Source organism: Piliocolobus tephrosceles, chromosome 9 (assembly GCF_002776525.5).
Source record: "Piliocolobus tephrosceles isolate RC106 chromosome 9, ASM277652v3, whole genome shotgun sequence".
Lineage (NCBI taxonomy): Eukaryota > Metazoa > Chordata > Mammalia > Primates > Cercopithecidae > Piliocolobus > Piliocolobus tephrosceles.
In genome coordinates, this window is record NC_045442.1 from 57,639,324 (window position 1) to 57,656,613 (window position 17,290).

A 17,290-nucleotide genomic window follows, 5' to 3' on the forward strand; every position below is an offset into this window, starting at 1 on the left:
TAGCTCTTTGCAAAAGAATGTTATGATAGTTGGTGAAGAAGCACTTTCTAAAATAAGAATATCTGTTTTGGGCACAGAACAATTCTTAATATTTCCATGTTTTAAAAGCAGTAGTTTTCCAGCACTGTTTAAAAATTAATAGAGTATGATGTTCCAGAATTCTTGTGCCTCTTTTCTGAAGACAGACTGGGGAGGAGGCTTTTGCCGATATTAAGTCATGAGCTATATGAGGCATACCTCTTGAATTCTTGCTGGCACTGACTTAATTCTACTGTCTACATGATAACCTACATTTTTTTGCCCTTTAAGATACAGCAGAGTGAAGGCAATACCTTTATCTTTTTGATAGAGATAGAGAATTTCATTTTTTAGAAAGATACTTTCTGAGAATTTCTAAGGAGAGTTGATTCCCAGGAGGGCTTAATGAATACCACAGGTCAAGGACAATTTAAATACGTCAAGCACAATTTAAGAACAGTCCTGCCTAGAGGCAGAATGACAAATCTTAGTGGGAGGTGTTTGAATTATGCTGGAATTCAGAACATGCGATGACGCACTATAGTATTTACTTCAGTCCATTCCTACCCCTCACTCTTAAGTAATCAAAAGAGAAAAACAACATTTCACGTTTCTTCATGCTTGGGCTGTGTGGGCTGTGTGTGTGTGTGTGTGTGTTTGTGTGTGTGTGTGTGTGTGTGCGCGCGCATTGCAGTGAGAATGTCTTCCCTCCTTATGGAAGTAGTGTGACACTGTTGGAGTTTGAGCTCCAGAGTTCAACTTTCACAATTGGTCTAAGACAGAGAAAATAATTGGAAAAAGACAGATAATTAGCAAAACTGAAAAATCAGCAAAAAGAATCAACAATATCTTTTTATGGGACCACGGCTACCCTTCTTCCCCAGTGTGTGACTTTGTGAAATCTCTCATATATGCTCTGTTTTCCCCAGCCTAACGACCACACTCCACCACTTCACCCACATTATATGGCACCCCATCCAAAAGCCATATACTTGAACTTTCCTGAGCTCTTGTTAAAGGATTGAAATAGGCCCTTTTCCCTTCAAGGCCCAATGGCATGTGATTGCAAATGTATCCAATTTGGCTTGCATAGCATTTTTTCAGATCCGATTCAGTGCCACTCATTAAAAACAAAGAGTGCTCACCTCTAATCTGAATTTTGTACTTTTTGAGAAGAACTGGAAGATCTGAAGATACTGGGCTCACCATCCTGAAAGGCAACAGCCTCCAAGAGGGGAGCCTCGCCTGCCCCTTTTAGACAGGTCACTTGCATTGCTGTTTACCAACTTCCCAGAGGGCTCCCTCTGTTACTGTTGACTGCAGGGAGGGCTGTGTGGTTAGGGACTTTCAGTCACTGCCAGCATGCCCGTGAGAACAGAGTGGGTAGCCCCCCTTTAGAAACACAGAGGGGAGCAGGATGCAGTGGTGTGCACATGTAGCTCTACTTACTTGCTGGGAGGGAGACTGAGGTCGGAGGATCACTTGAGCCCAGGAGTTCAAGTCCAGTCAGACAACATAGTGAGACCCAGTCTTTAAAAAATAGTTATATATAAAATAAAGAAAACAAAGTTATATAGAAGCACAGAGAGGAGTCAAGAGGCCTGGTGAAGTTGCTTCTCATGCTACAAGGTGTGTCATTGCTGGCTGTACACCTAAAAGCACAAATGTCCACAGACTGGGGGAATTCTTTGTTTGTTTTATTATTTTATCTTAGAGAAAAAGCTAAACTCAAATAACAAAAGAAATCCAAGACCAAAACTGACCATAGCCCCAGCATCTAAACAAATAAGTGCTTTTTTTTTTTTTTTTTTGAGAAGGAGTTTCACTTTTGTCACCCAGGCTGGAGTGCAATGGCACAATTGCATCCTTCACCTCCTGGATTCAAGCAGTTCTCCTGCCTCAGCCTCCTGAGTAGCTGGGATTACAAGTGTGCCCCACCACGCCCGGTTAATTTTTGTATTTCTAGTAGAGATGGGGGTTTCACTACGTTGGTCAGGCTGGTCTCAAACCTCTGACCCCAGGCGATCTGCCCACCTCGGCCTCCCAAAGTGCTGGGATTATAGGTGTGAGCTACCGCACCCAGCCCAGTGCTCTCTTTTAACCACATTACCTTGAAACCATGTTCATAGGAACAGTCAAAGATGACCTATTTGTGGCAATGCTGGAGGCCTGACTGCGATATAGTCATATGTTCCATTCACATCACACTAGGAACCTATCATTTTTCCCCAGCCTTTTTATCCTTTTCTCCCCCAAGTATCTAAGGTAACCCCACAAACATATGACAGCATCTATACATGTAAATATAGGAGCATTTTGTTAGGAGAACATGGGGTCCTGCTATATATATATATTTCTCTGTAGCATGCTTTTCTCACGTAACAATACAACATAGATAAGAGGAAGTTTATGTCACTGAAAAATCCTTTGACAAAGTTTTACAGAGAATCCCAGGAAGCCTTTGACCTCTTCACAGATGTTCTGTTAAGACCTCTTTGTCTGCGCGTAAGTGACAAGCAGGTCCCCCTGAGGTAAGCAGACACACAGGAGTTAGACTTACCCCAGGCATGGCTCACTGGGAAAGCCACATTCTTAAAAGCCATATTATCAAAGGTCAGATAGACCTAAGTTTGAATCCTTCCTCTGCCACTTACTGACTGTCACCCTTGGGTGCAGTATTGTTTCAGACAGTAAGCTAGCTAGGAGCACCTCACCAGGGTGCAGCAGCTGAAGATCTACTCAAACCTGATGCAGGCCCATACTCAATTAGCTTACCCAGGACATAGACCTGAGAAAAACTCAGAACATAAGCTAATGTTTTAATTCTAGCATACACATGAATGTATTGTGTTATGAATTATTTTTATTTTGAATTATATAGGGGGGTTACCATAATCTTTTTGTTGTTTAGCTATTCTAAGGATCTTAATCATGTTCCATTTTGGGAGGCAGGGGTAGGTCTCTAATGAAATAAAGGCTTTCTTTGTCTCAAAAACAAGCTAATTAGCAGTTGGTCTCACGGCGCTATTGTGAAGACTGCAGGAGACAGATACATGAAAAGTGTTCTGCTCCATCCAGGTACAGCTGGTATTCCATAATGTTCTCTTCAGAGTACAGTCCCTGTTGCCTTCCCATTTCTGCCCATTTTCCCCATCAACAGCCCTCAAGGTTTGACTCCTGAAAGCACCATCTTTAGTAAAGTTTTCCTTTTCTCTTATCCTCTTCAAATCCTTCCCAAGGTTATCAGTATTTTCCACACTTACTGATACCCTGATCTCCACTGCAAGTCTGAAAGCTCCTTGAAGGCAGGAACTGGTTTACAGGCACTGGACAAAAGAAAAAGAAGCCTCCAAGTCTAAATGTTGAACCAGGCCAGGCACAGTGGCTCACTCCTGTAATCCCAGCACTTTGGAAGGCCAAGGCAGGCAGAGCACTTGAGGTCAGGAGTTTGAGACCAGCCTGGCCAACATGATGAAACTGTGTCTCTACTAAAAAAAAAAAAATAATAAAAATAAAAATGAATACAAAAATTAGCTGGGTGTGGTGGCATGTGCCTGTAGTCCCAGCTACTGGGGAGGCTGAGGCAAGAGAATCGCTTGAACCCAGGAGGATCAAGCCACTGCAGTCCAGCCTGGGCAACAGAGAGAGAGTCCATCTCAGAAATAAATACATACATACATACATACGTACATACATAAATAAATACAGTTGAACCAGTTACTGTCCTGAACTGTTAGATGTATGCTGGCATCCCTGCCCTTCCCTTCTTATCTTTGACTGCCTCTGGCTATTTTCCCTGCTTATAGGCAGCCTCTTTCTTAGCTCAACCCAGTACAAGTGTTAAATGCTTCATTAGCACTTTTTTTTTTTTAGCTACTCAGAAGAGTAGATGCCCTCAAGTGGCTCCTAAGACCAAAGGCACAGCCCAGGTTGTGGCAATAGAGCAGGAACCCATGTGGACTCTGGACTCCCACATTTGTGCAAAACCCAAGAAGACTGCCACTTTCCTTCTGTCCTAGTTCTTCCAACAGCCTTCATTTGGGGCTTTACCCAGCTTCCAAGTTGTACAACCTACCTTTTTTTTTTTAACTTTTCAATGCCAAAATATATTTAGTATGCACTGTTTAAAATAAATTACAGCTTTAAACATTCAACAGAGTATCTTTGTAGCTTTCTAGTTGTTCAAAATAAAATTAACTAGACATGCAATAATAAAAGGGATTTTAAGGGAAAAAAATACTCATTGCCGTAATTTGTCTCCTAAATAATGACAATAGATGAGCTATAGCCTCTTTTATCTGAAATTTCAGCTGTCTTTGTTTACTTCATGACACAGGGCCCAAGACCTACATTATTGCATTAAGTTTGCAAAGCTATCAAGATGCCCTTGAGTAAGATTCATCATCTTGTCCTAAATTCTCCACACGCTCCACTAAAAGCCTAGTGGCAGACTGAAGGGATTGTCAGAAAGCATAAAAGACAAAATAAAAATTTAATGCTCTTTTAGGCAAGTGAAGATTTACCCTGTAGCAATTTCTGATATTAACTCATTAATCCTCACAACCTATCTTGAGGATAGATTTTAGAAAGGAGCAGCCCTTGTCATCTTACTTGCCTTCAAACCTTGTACCAGAGAGCTGGCTCTTTCCTTCGTCCTGTTCTGAACATCTCCGCAGAGCCCAGGAGGAGTGGGAGAGACGGACAGATAGAATTCAGAAGCACCTCTATAACTCCCTTCTTCTCTTTTTACCAAGACAGGTCCTCAGGTGGGGCTCCATGCTGGGTCTAAAATTTTTGGTCGCCATCTTGAAATCCGTAATGAATGGTGATCAAGGGGTCCCACATTTCCGTTTCTCACTGGGCCCCACAAACTAGTAGCCAGTCCTGCTGTCATTCATCCCAGGAGAAAAGATATCAGTGGTATAGCATGTGGGCCAACACATGGTGCCTTTATCTCCACACTGAGGGTAACAATATAGTAGTAAAGCCCATATTTCTCATTAGCACTGTAGTTTTCCTCTGCTTGTACAAAATTGAATTGGGTTATGTGCTTAGAATTTTATCTAAAACATAGAACAAGATATCAGTTTGCCTTCTTAAGTCTATTTATGTTACATTTACTTCATGTTTTCTTGGTTTGCAGTCCTGTTCAATTTACCTTATAGTGTGTTTAATTATTGCCATATAATCTCATACCTTCTTTACATGTGGCATCTCAACAATGTGCAACTTCTAATAGTCAGCATGAAATCATAACTTAGAAAAACATTGCTGAGCTAATTACAGGGACAATCAAAATAAATCCAAATCTTTTCTGGGCTACAGTCCATATCTGAATCATAATAAGTGTGAAATGTTTACAAATCATTACAAATTTTCCACATAGTTTTGCTCAGTGTTAGGACCAGTCGTGTTTTTTCAGTCATTTGAGTCGATGTTTCGGATCTCTCCGGTGAGAACACTGATTTTAGAAAACACTCAGCCTATTAGCAATTATAAAAATCAAAAGACAGAAGTAAAATCGACTCTAAAATCTAGAATGTAAGAAATATCTTCATGGGATTGTTTGTATACCAGCATAAACATAATATATTATTCATTAAAAAAAATTTCGCTGAAGTTATAAAAGCAAAAAATTGAAGGAAACTAGCCAGGCACTTTAACTACTTTGCATATTCTAATGAATTCACATATTAAGAAAACCTTATTTAGAAGCCTAAAAATTGTACAATAATGAAGTAGTTTGTGTACGACCAAAATAACTGGGAATCATTTAATAATACTTGCCCATTATTACTTTTATAGCATTGGAATTGAGCTGCTAGCTCTGCATAATTTTAAGACTGACTTTTCATTAATTTATATAAGATTCATTGTACCTACTAAGTGTAAGGCATTAGAAGAATCCATTGATGCTACATTTTCCTTACTCCTTCATAGGTTCTTATTCCTGTTAGATTAAACTACTAGAAATATATTTTAGGAAACACTGAACTCAGGTCTGTCAAGTCACTACATCTTTGCCAGTAAGAAGCCAGATATTAAATTTTAAAATTCAAGGAAGTCGGGCTTCATTTTGCATTCTGATAAAAAAATGGTTTATATTTACTTAGGTCTAAAAATTGGCTTTAGGGAGTACATGAACCCCCCAAAATTCTATATGAAATTTGGGGTGGAAAAGACGTTTTCTGGTATGAGCATTTGTGTCTTTCATCTGACTCAAAAAAATCCATGGCTCCAAGTACTAACAGACTGTCCAAAATACTGCCATTCTTCCGGGGAGCTCAGCCACTATCATGAGGCTCATTGGTGCACTCAAAAGCCACAAAGTCCAAAATAATTCTGTATTCTGAAAATTCTCTGAGAGTTTATGGTTGCATCACTTTGTTGTGCTTGGTATCGTTTAGTTCTGTGATAATTTTCCTGTCAGTGAGGTATATATTCTCCATGGGGATGCAAACCACTTTGGAGCCATGATTATTTTTAGTCTACTGCAGCTTGGATAAACACTGTATCCTCAGACATTTGTGAAGCATCATCTGTAAATGCTTGAAGGATGCCAGAACTGGGAGCATACATTTCCTTGATAGCAACAAAAAAATAATTTCCAACTTGACTAATATTTTGTTAAATAACATGTGGGAAAATAAGAAGGATTACATGTTGATAATGCTGTAATTTGCTAAAAGTAGAAAATATGTTTTTGGCCAAAATGATTCCAATGAATCCATTCCAACCTCATTTCTATCTTGCTTAATAAGACGTTTTTCTGAAGATGAAAATTCAGTTACATGATAATACAAAATAATGCCAGTAATTTGTCTTTGGTTTCAAAGCTTCAAATACCACACTCCAGATTCAGAATTGCTCAGAATGTGCTATATTTATTATAATTAATCTAGACCTCCTGTCTAAGAATAGCAAACTCTTCTGTGGGTCACTGCTTTGAGAAGAGATTGAGAAAGTTTGAGTACAAATAGATGTAATTCTTTAAATACATCCATGCTAATATGCTATGTTCATAATGCCTATTTTAATCAGTGTACGGGCAAAGAATTCGATGTTATATAAAATAGAGAGCTGTGGTCACAGCTAACACTAGACCTCAAATTTGGGACACACCAGTAGCTTTGGGAATATGTAGTGCATATTTTGGCCTACCCTTATCCATTTGTCCTCTCTTAGTAAGTATTTTCTAATTTTCTTTTGAGTGTCCTTGCTTCTCCAACACAGTGTTTAGTTCAGGAAAAGCTGACTCCATTCTCCACACCAGAAATGGATTCTGGCAAACCAGTTAACACATTCAGTCTCTGACATAACAACCAGAGCCTAGTGGGGGTCAATGAAACACAAGAAGATCTTTGCTGAGAGTTTCTTTAAAAAATAAATTTCTGTACTCTTCTTTGAGAGCTATCAAAAGAGATTTTCTCTCTTTCACTGCTTAATTTGAATTAGGAAGCATTCAGTTCCCAGAAACTGAGCCTTTCTTGGATGAAATAGACACTTGGGAAGGCAAAGAGGATAGTTAGAAAGTAAATGGAATCTTTGGTAACATGGTTTCAATTTCTGGATCAAACCTGGCCTGAAATCTGACCTACCTCTGACTCACCAGTAAGTCAATAAATTACCTTTTGGATTGTTTTTGTTCTGTGTCATTCAGACAAGTTCAGCACCCATAGGTCATGAAGTTCATAAATCTAGAAATATCACCAATAAAGAACATACTTGAACAAATTCACAAATTTTATCTCTAAATACTATCACTATCACTTTTTTTAAAATATGGAATGAGAAACATTTTTAAAGGTAGTAATGAAGCCCTTGAATTTTGTTTCCAGACTCAACTGATCAATAAGTATTGATTGAATGATAATGAGGGTAATATTTATTGACTATTCACTATGCTCATATAACCAAAAAAATGCTATTTTGCTCATGAAGAAACTGAGGTTTCGGTTAAGTAACTTATCAAATGTCACTGAAGAAGTGGCGCGGTCAGTACTTCGATCCATGCCGGTCAGACAGCAAAGCTCAGCCTCTGAACCCACCATGTATCCCAACCTTAGTAAATGAAAAGTAATTTTATTACATCCTCCATGTATGTAAATATTTTTCTTTCTTTTTTTTTTTTTTTCCTGAGATTGAGTCTAGCTCCCATCACTCAGGCTGGATTGCAGTGGCACAATCTTGGCTCACTGCAACCTCCATCTCCTGGGTTCAAGTGATTCTCCTTCCTCAGCCTCCCAAGTAGCTGGGATTACAAGCGTGTGCCACTACGCCTGGTTAATTTTTGTATTTTCAGCAGAGATGGGGTTTCGCCATGTTGGCCAGGCTGGTCTTGAACTCCTGACCTCAGATGATCCACCCACCTTGGCCTCCCAAAGTGTTAGGATTACAGGCGTTAGCCACTGCGCCCAGTCATGTAAATATTTTTCATTTACTAAACTACAAAAAGTAGTTTGTATTACTATGGAAATATGTCCTGCACTCACAAGAAAAATAAAGAACCACTTGATTCCAAAGCACAACAAAATAATGAACCATAGAATCTCAGAGAACTTTCAGAATCCAGGGCCCTCATGTAAGTGGCAGAGTGGTACAAGGAAGAGATGTGGTCTAGATGCAAGAAGTTGGGTAATTCAGCCACTTTCTGGGCCTCAGGCTCCTCACTTGGCAAATAGCCTGGCAAACTAAATAATTCTTTTTTGTTTGTTTTACTAATTTATCTTTCAATTGATAAATAGAAGTTGTGTATATTTATGTTGTATAATATGATGTTTCAAAATATATATACATTGTAGAATGGCTAAATCAAACTAATTGACATATGCCTCACTTCACATATCACACTTTCTTACCAAAAAATTGTTTTGTGGTAAGAACATTTAAAATCTACTCTCTAAGCTATTTTCAAGCATGCAATACATTGTTATTGACTACAGTTAGCGTGTTGTACAATAGAGCTCTTGAAGTTCTTTTTCTTGTCTAACTGAAAGTTGGTATCCTTTGACCAATGTCTCCCCAATTCCCCACCACCCACCACCATTCTATTCATTGTTTCTATGAGTTTAATTTTTTAGATTTTACATGTAAGAGAGATCATGTGATATTTATCTTTCCATACCTGGCTTATTTCAGTTAATATAATGTCCTCCAGGTTTATCCATGTTTCACAAATGACTGAATTTCATTGTTTGAAAGGACAAATAGTATTCCACTATGTATATATACCACATTTTCTTTATCCATTCATTCACTGGTGGACACTGAGGTTGATTCCATATCTTGACTACTGTGAATGCTGCTGCAATGAACACAGGAGTGCAGGTATCTTTTTGAGATACTGATTTCATTTTCTTTGGATATGTATCCAGTAGAGGGACTGCTGGATCATATGATAGTCCTATCTTTAATTTTTTGAGCAACCTTCATGGTGTTTTCCATAATGTGTGTACTACATTCCCCCCAACAGTGTGCAAGGGGTGTCTTTTCTCCACATCCTCACCAACACTGGTTATCTTTCGTCATTCTGATACAAGCCATTCTAACAGGTATGAGTTGATACCTCACTGTCGTTTTAATTAGACTAAAACCCTGGTGATTAGTCATGTTAAGCATTTGAGCTGAACAATACTTAACTTCCCTTTCAGCTCTTAGTGTCTAGTGAGCCTTGTCTGAGGAAAATTTCACAGCAACACTATGTGAGGTTACAGGTGTAGTCTTTGAATAGGAGCCTAAAATCATCTACTGTATGTTATAATTAAGTAGACATTCCTTTTATGACCTGATTTAATTCTTTTGATGACCTGATTTAATGTTTTCAATCATAATAATACTCAATTTTCTTTAGACATCCACCAGGTTGTATATAAACAAGCAAATGCATTCTGTTTACACCTTCTACTTCCCATAGCTCTAGACTCCACTGGCAGCACCCCTCAAAATTACTAACGGAATGTTATTCCACAGAACCTCTTTAGAGGAACACAAACTTTCAGAAGGAAAAGAAAATAAGGAATATTTTGCAACATTACACAGAATAACCCAATCTGACAAACTGATACATAGATACCAATAAAATATTGCCATTAAGCAATAAATAAGCACATTAAGTCTGTGGGTGACTGGAAGCCACAAGAACAATGTCAGGTATCTTGGGTCATTTCTAATTAACAGAAAAAGTTTGTTATTAATTGAACCTCTGGCCATGTAAAATCTGATGAGTCGCTTTGAGGAGTAAGTTACATTCTGGGAAAGGTGGGGCTAATTGAGCCCTTTTAGCCCTATCCTTATGAGCATAATGAACTTAGTGGAATTTAAAAATGACTTAGGACCTGTGAAGTATCTGGTAATTAATAAGCATAATATAATTCCTTCCTAAATTTGCCCCACAGAGTACCATATAACTCAATAATTTCTTGAGATACTTAATAGTAAAAAATGCACTGACATTAATCACATTCAAATATTTATTGAAATTACATCCAGGAAGTCAGGAACACTCTCTATTGTAGGTAGCATCCATTATTAATACATCAAGTGTATTAACTGGCATTTGTTAATTATTCACATAGCAAATGATAGAGTCCCACAAAACCTGAAAGAGTTAATGCAATTGCTTAATTTATGTAAAGGTAAGACTGGCCACAATGACAGCCTGATGGAGCATTCACTCACTGGCAAGACAGCCAGGTGTCATGATTTTTAAAGAGCAAAATACATTAATCCTTATTTATTTCACTTTCCGGGAACGTATTTATTGAATACGTGAGCATTAGGTACTACTTTTGTGCTGACTTGCATTACCCGCCCATAAGAATTTTCTTTCTTAACCAGATTGTTCCTCTCCGACTACTGAAAACATTTTACCATATTAAATCATTTACCATATTTACATACTATTCCCTCCCCCGGAACTGTATCCTCAACCTTGTCACATTTAAAGGACCCAACCTTTAAACCTAGCTCCAATATTGCCACTATTCCCCTCCCAAACAAGGGGTGTCTGTTTGCCTTTTAACCTCGGGAGTCATTGTCTTCATAAATCCTCGCTGACCTCAGTTTCAAATGTGCCTCCGTATGCACTAAGGAGCCTGTTTCACTTGACTCCATGACTTACATTGCCTGGACCGCCCACCTGATACTCCTTTTCATTCTCAATTTTCTTGCTATGTATGGGGTCCTCTCTGCAAGCAGTTCATAAGCAGCTTGGAGATAGACACCATGCCTTGCCTCTCTTGGCATCCCCCACAGTATGGAAGGCAATGACTAACCATCCAGACTCACAATGTAAATACTGGGAGGATGACTTAGAGAGGCAGCATCTTCTTTTTCCTCATTCACACTCAATTTGCAATTGATCACTAAATGCTGCACAGACCGCTTTGTATCTTTATATTCACTCTGCCATATCACTGGTCATTTTCGAATTATACGGGAGTTGGGAGGTGATATCAAGTAGTCAGCTCTTTTGAGAAGTTTGGCTAGGAAGGAATGAATACACCTAAGTTAATTGCTTAAAGAGAAGGCTGGATCAAGGAGGATTTTATGAGCAGGGCTTAGAGGGAAACATGAGAGTGTTTATAATAAGACGCAGGAAAGAGGATGATGGAGCAAGAGAGATGGATAGGACACGAGTTAGGATTCTGATGGATAAAGTGCAGGAAAAAGAGAGAATGGAATCAGGTGGAAAAGTGTATAAGCTTTTTAAAAAATACACATTCGTGTGCTGGGAAAAAATGGAGCACATCCAAATTTTCGAACAAAGCAGTTAGATGGATGCCCACTTGAAACCTAATACGCACTGTGAACACAGTGGATCGCCAGCATCATTGTGGGATATTTATCGTGTGTTGAGCGCTCACCATCTCCCAGGCACTGTACTGGTGCGATCTTACATACGTTATCTCATTCAATTACCACCCTGGCAATTTAGCATGCTAACACCATGAAGTATTAAATGCAGCATAAAAAAACTCCACTAGGAAAGCTTATCAAAAGGGTTATTTTGCTTTTTAACTCGGTTGTAGCAGAATGTCTTGGTGCCATTTTATAGGAATTGAAGAGATGTATTTACATAGTGACTGCAACCAGAATAACTCCCTCCAAGGAAGTTCCCACGAGGCGGTTACAGTGCTCTTCTAGAGTTGTAATGAAGCACATGATTCAGTAAGTTCCGTCCTTCCATTGTGTGATTAACAAAGACACAAAACATTACACAGATCACCAAACTGCAGCGTGCTCACAGCAAAGCACCACAGCCCCAGCCTGACAGCCCAGAGACCCATAGATACCGCTGTCCCCAAAAAAAAAAAACAAAATACAAAAAACAGCCTTTCAGGTAAAAAAAAAAAAAAAAAATCCTGCTTACAGCAGAGTCCAGAAACAAGGTGTTGTTGCTCTTTTGTTTTGTTTTGTTTTGTTTTGTTTACTATTTTGTACTTTACTGTACAGGTAAACCAAGCACCATTTTCCAGCATTTTCTTTTTCTTAAGCAACATGCACATTTCTCAGATAACCCATTATATTTTTCAATAATATCATTGAGAAATACTCTCCACAAATATATGAACGACCTGGATACCTTTCATTCGTGAGTCTCAGCCATCATATTTGAACAGGATTTTTTTAAAAATCTATGGAATATTTCAGAGCATATGTACAGAAGGAAGTAGAAATAAAGGAAATTTAATTTTAAAAGACAGTCTAAAAGCAAGAAACCAGGCTTAGGATGCATAGTTGCTCCATCAAAATTGCTGCACACCTCTACATGAATGTCCATGAAAATGCCCTTTATTCTCACAGAGTTATAAAGAATAAACCCAAAACTCAAGAGAACAGTCTCACCTCACACCTCAGACTACACTAATCCATGCACCAGTAGTCTTGAAACATAATGAAATTGATCGAGCAAGACAAAACACAGAGAATGAAATATTAGTTTCAACAATAACTATAGCTTTCCAAAATCCCAAAGAAAAAAAATTACACTGATAGGACTGACAAAAAAAGAATATACATATATTTATTTATTGCTTTAACTCATACAGTAGAAAGATTAAATTACATCTGGATTTTTATTATTCTATTCAACACACATGGATTATTGAGGTACTCTACCTACCTCCTATCAATAAATAATATTAAATGAAGGAGGACTGATTCATGACCGGCATAAATTTTTTCAGTATTACTACTTGCCATGGACATTGCTGCTTTAGTGTTCTCTCTCTGATACCAACACACACACCCCACAATCATAACCATAAACTAAATGACTACATACTCCGAATAGATGGCTGTTAGAAAATACTCACACTAATTGATAATGACATCATGCTGGTATGCACATTACAATGTAAATGAGGCTTCCAGACTCATTTATGGCTCTTTTATTCAAAGTTTAGTACTTATTGCTTTTCTTTCCATGGTTAAGAAGGTTCTTCTTAAGGCTGTGGGATTACTTACTCCTGCTGATTTTGCCCCTTGGAATTGGACCAAGAGTACCAATTTTTAACTGTATTTTAAAACAGATGCTTACCAGCAATGAAGCAGAATTGAAATGTATAATGGAAACCACATTACTGGAAGAAAACAAGTAAAGAGAAAACTGATTAACAAATGTATGCAGGCAGCCATTCACTTTATTAAAAATTGAGTTATTCTTTGCATCAAAATACAGTATCACTGTTTCCATGCATTCATCTGAGTGTGTATGAAGAGAAAGCATCCAAAGGAATATCTTTTATTACAGATCGATTTTGAAAGGTGGCTTAAAATCCATCTCCCCCACATCTGTAAGCTTAAGTGACTTCTCAGGGTCATATGAAAGATCTAGGAATAAAATGCACAACTCTGAACTTCCCCTGAAGTGTTTGTAAAACTCAGCCAGATTTAGAAAAACCTGGAAAGAAAACAATGCTTGATATCATGCCCAACTTTTCTTTGGCTCATATCTGTAATGATTCACAGCAAGACCACATGGTTTCCCTATGTCTCAACTTCTTCCTTTTCTAAGAATTCATGTTTCGAGAAGCCTCCATTATTCTCTTCAACACTATAGAGTATGGAGGAAAATTAGAGAAATGAAAAGTCAGGATCTCGATGGAGATGTAGGAATCTTTTTTTTTTTCTTTGTGAGTAAACTTGAACAAAGCTAATCAGTCACATCATTTGGTAGTAAATACTTAAGTACAAGAAGGCTTATGTTAGCTGTGTTTAACCCACTTATACGAACATTCCTCTGTTTAAAATAATTGCACATTACCAGTATAAATTATAACAAGTAACTCATTAGCTAGACATTGTTCACTTATTACATTGCTCATGATGGAGGGAGGAAACTGCATGTATTTTCATTCTCAAATAGCTGAATAAATTTTTTTTTTAATGTAGTATATGCTCTACCAAAGTGGAGGAGGAGAAAACACTTCATTACTGAAAATAAATTACTGAGATGTAAAATTGGGATCGGAAATGATGGAAACATTAAGAGAAGTAGACTGTGATGATCTCACCAACTGATATCACTGTAGTCATTTTTCAGTGCAGTAGTAATTTGGCAGAGGGATGGTCTGACAGTAGCTGTACATTTTGCTTAGCTGAGAGCTTCCCTTGTAGCATAATACATCATGGAAGTGAAAGCATTCAGCTTTGTTTTGCAATTCACAATTCAGCCCAGGTGGGCCACTATTACACAATAACCGTGCAGCTGTTAGTATCATTGCCTAAATTGCCCTTCCTTTTTAAAATTTACAGTATAATCCGCTCAACCAATAGATACTAATGTCCAAAAACTCAGCTCTTATTTACCATTTACTCCCTGTAAAGGTCCAAAATAACTAACAAATCATTCTCAAAGGAATTCCAATTATGCTGCTTGTTCCCTGAAAGAGTATAAAGGAGTAAAATGTCAGCATTGTGTGTAAGAAATAAAGTGCTCACAACACCTGCTAACAATACATACTGTATAAAGCACTTAGCCTGTAATGCGTTTCTGGAAATCATTTCAGAAATTTACAAACATAATTTTTGGCCTATCTTCCCACCATTGTAAAGACCCTACCATATGCTACAATTTTCATCTGAATTGCCTGATTCTTTATTCTTGATGTTAATATGGTGGGGGAGCCTACAGATACATAGATTTTTGTCAGAGTTAATGCTCATAAAAATTAATAGCTTCTGTTGAAACTTTCTGATCCCAAAGAAATTGTTCATTTATTTCACTGATAGTGTTTGTCTTCCTCCAAAAGCTGTTGAGCACATCCAAAGAGCTTTGTTCAGTCTGACAAATGGTAAGTAGAACATGTGTTTACTCATTTGTTTTCAAGGCTTTGAAAACATTTTTTTTCTTTTTTGTTCTAAGGGCTTTCAAAGAGAACAATAAATTAAACAAATAAGTGGGCTGAGAACAGAAAGGTCAAACCTAGGTGTAATCTATGATTTGTCAATAGATAGTAACTAAAATAACACAGAATGACATCTTTATATTTTACAGATGAGACTGACTACATGCTAAAGAGGCCCTTACTCAATATATTCACTCCTAACCAGTTCTTTTGGCAACTTTTATAGGATTTTTTTTTAAATCATGGAAGCATTTTACTCATCAAATATCTGCCGTGTCATGTTTAAAATGAGTTCAGAAACAAGCAAATTTACTCATCCTATTGCCCTATGTAAGCATCTCTCTTTGTTGTTCACAGTCTATGTGAGCTGAAGACCAATTTTGTGACTAAAGCGATGTTTCCCTCTGACAGGGATATTTTTATATGACAATATTTGACTAACAAGTATATGAATATACCTGACACAGCTTTAGGATTCTAATCTCTATGCACAGTTTCTCAGTATGTGTTATTAAAAAGTTATCTGATCTTGATTCTGTTGTTTTCTGCTTCTCTGAAATAGCTCTCATTCATTAATTATTTATTTGATTTATATAAAATGTGTTCACTGCCCAAGGACTTCTGGACTTTTGCATAAAATTTAAACTAAATCCGGCAGCTAAAATCCCTCTTAAACTATAATGAAATTACCAACTTAATGGAGCAGTGTAATCAAACCAAAGTTAATAAATATAGTGTGGCCTTAATAGATGCCATAAGAACAAATGTCAATAGATATCGACAATTTGCCATGTGAATGCAGGACATTTATTATGTTTATACTCATGTTGTCATGCATTTATTATTTTTATGGTCCAGTTATACCCAGTGTATTGGAACCACAGCATTGGGCCTTGTGGAAATTAAAGAAATAAACAATATCCACTTTCCAAAAGTAAGTTATCCGGGATTTTTTAAAATAGTACACATTAAAGTTCACCAGAGGGGTTAGTCCATCCAAATGCACACACTCCCACTAACACACAGTGTGAAAAATGTGCCTTTAACGCTCGGTAGAAACACAGGAATCTAGAGCTGAGGTTTTTAGTTGGAAATACACTAAATGGTGGTTGTTGCACTTCTTTGTGTCTTTTATGCTTCAATGAGGAAAATACTTAAACTCACAGGAGTCTTTTTTTTTTGGCATGTAGGCACATAATCCTTTGGAGCACCCTTGATTCTTACCTTCTTCTAGAAGCTCCTTATAAACATCTGCTTGCACAGCACAGACTATATTTCAAATTCTGAACTCAAGAATGAAAGTGCTCCCAAAACTGATTGCAGAGCAGAGAGACAGCCCTTTTACTGAAATGTGTTTTACCAAGTTCTGCCCTGATCCCTAAACTAGATGAAAAGAGATGACACACACACACACACGGCTGGCTACATCACCTTTTAGATCTTACTGTTCTTAAGTTTCTTGTTTATGTGTTCAAAGAAATAGTAATAAACTGCCAGAAAACTTACGTGTTTTTTACTGGATTAAAAAAATAAGAAATCACATTATTGATTTACTTTTTTCATTAACAACACTGAAATGCTTTTAGCTTTCTCATACAAACATTGTTGGTGAGTAGGCCGAAGCTTTGAAAACCAGGACTTTGGCAGTGGAAACACGACGTTTTTCAAGGGAAAATATAACAAATTCTTTATAAAGAATTACAATAAGTTGCTCCAGGAGATTTGAGCACAATGGTTTCTGAGTAATTGTACTTTTAAAAAATATTTTTATTTTTCTTTTTAAAGAAGTGTAGTAGATAATTGTTGAAATGGGAGGAATAGCTACACAGAAGTTCATTATGCTGCTCTCTCTATTCTTGTGTAAGTTTGTAAATTTCTATTAAGAAGTAAAAATGATGTTGCATACATATTGCAGTAAACTT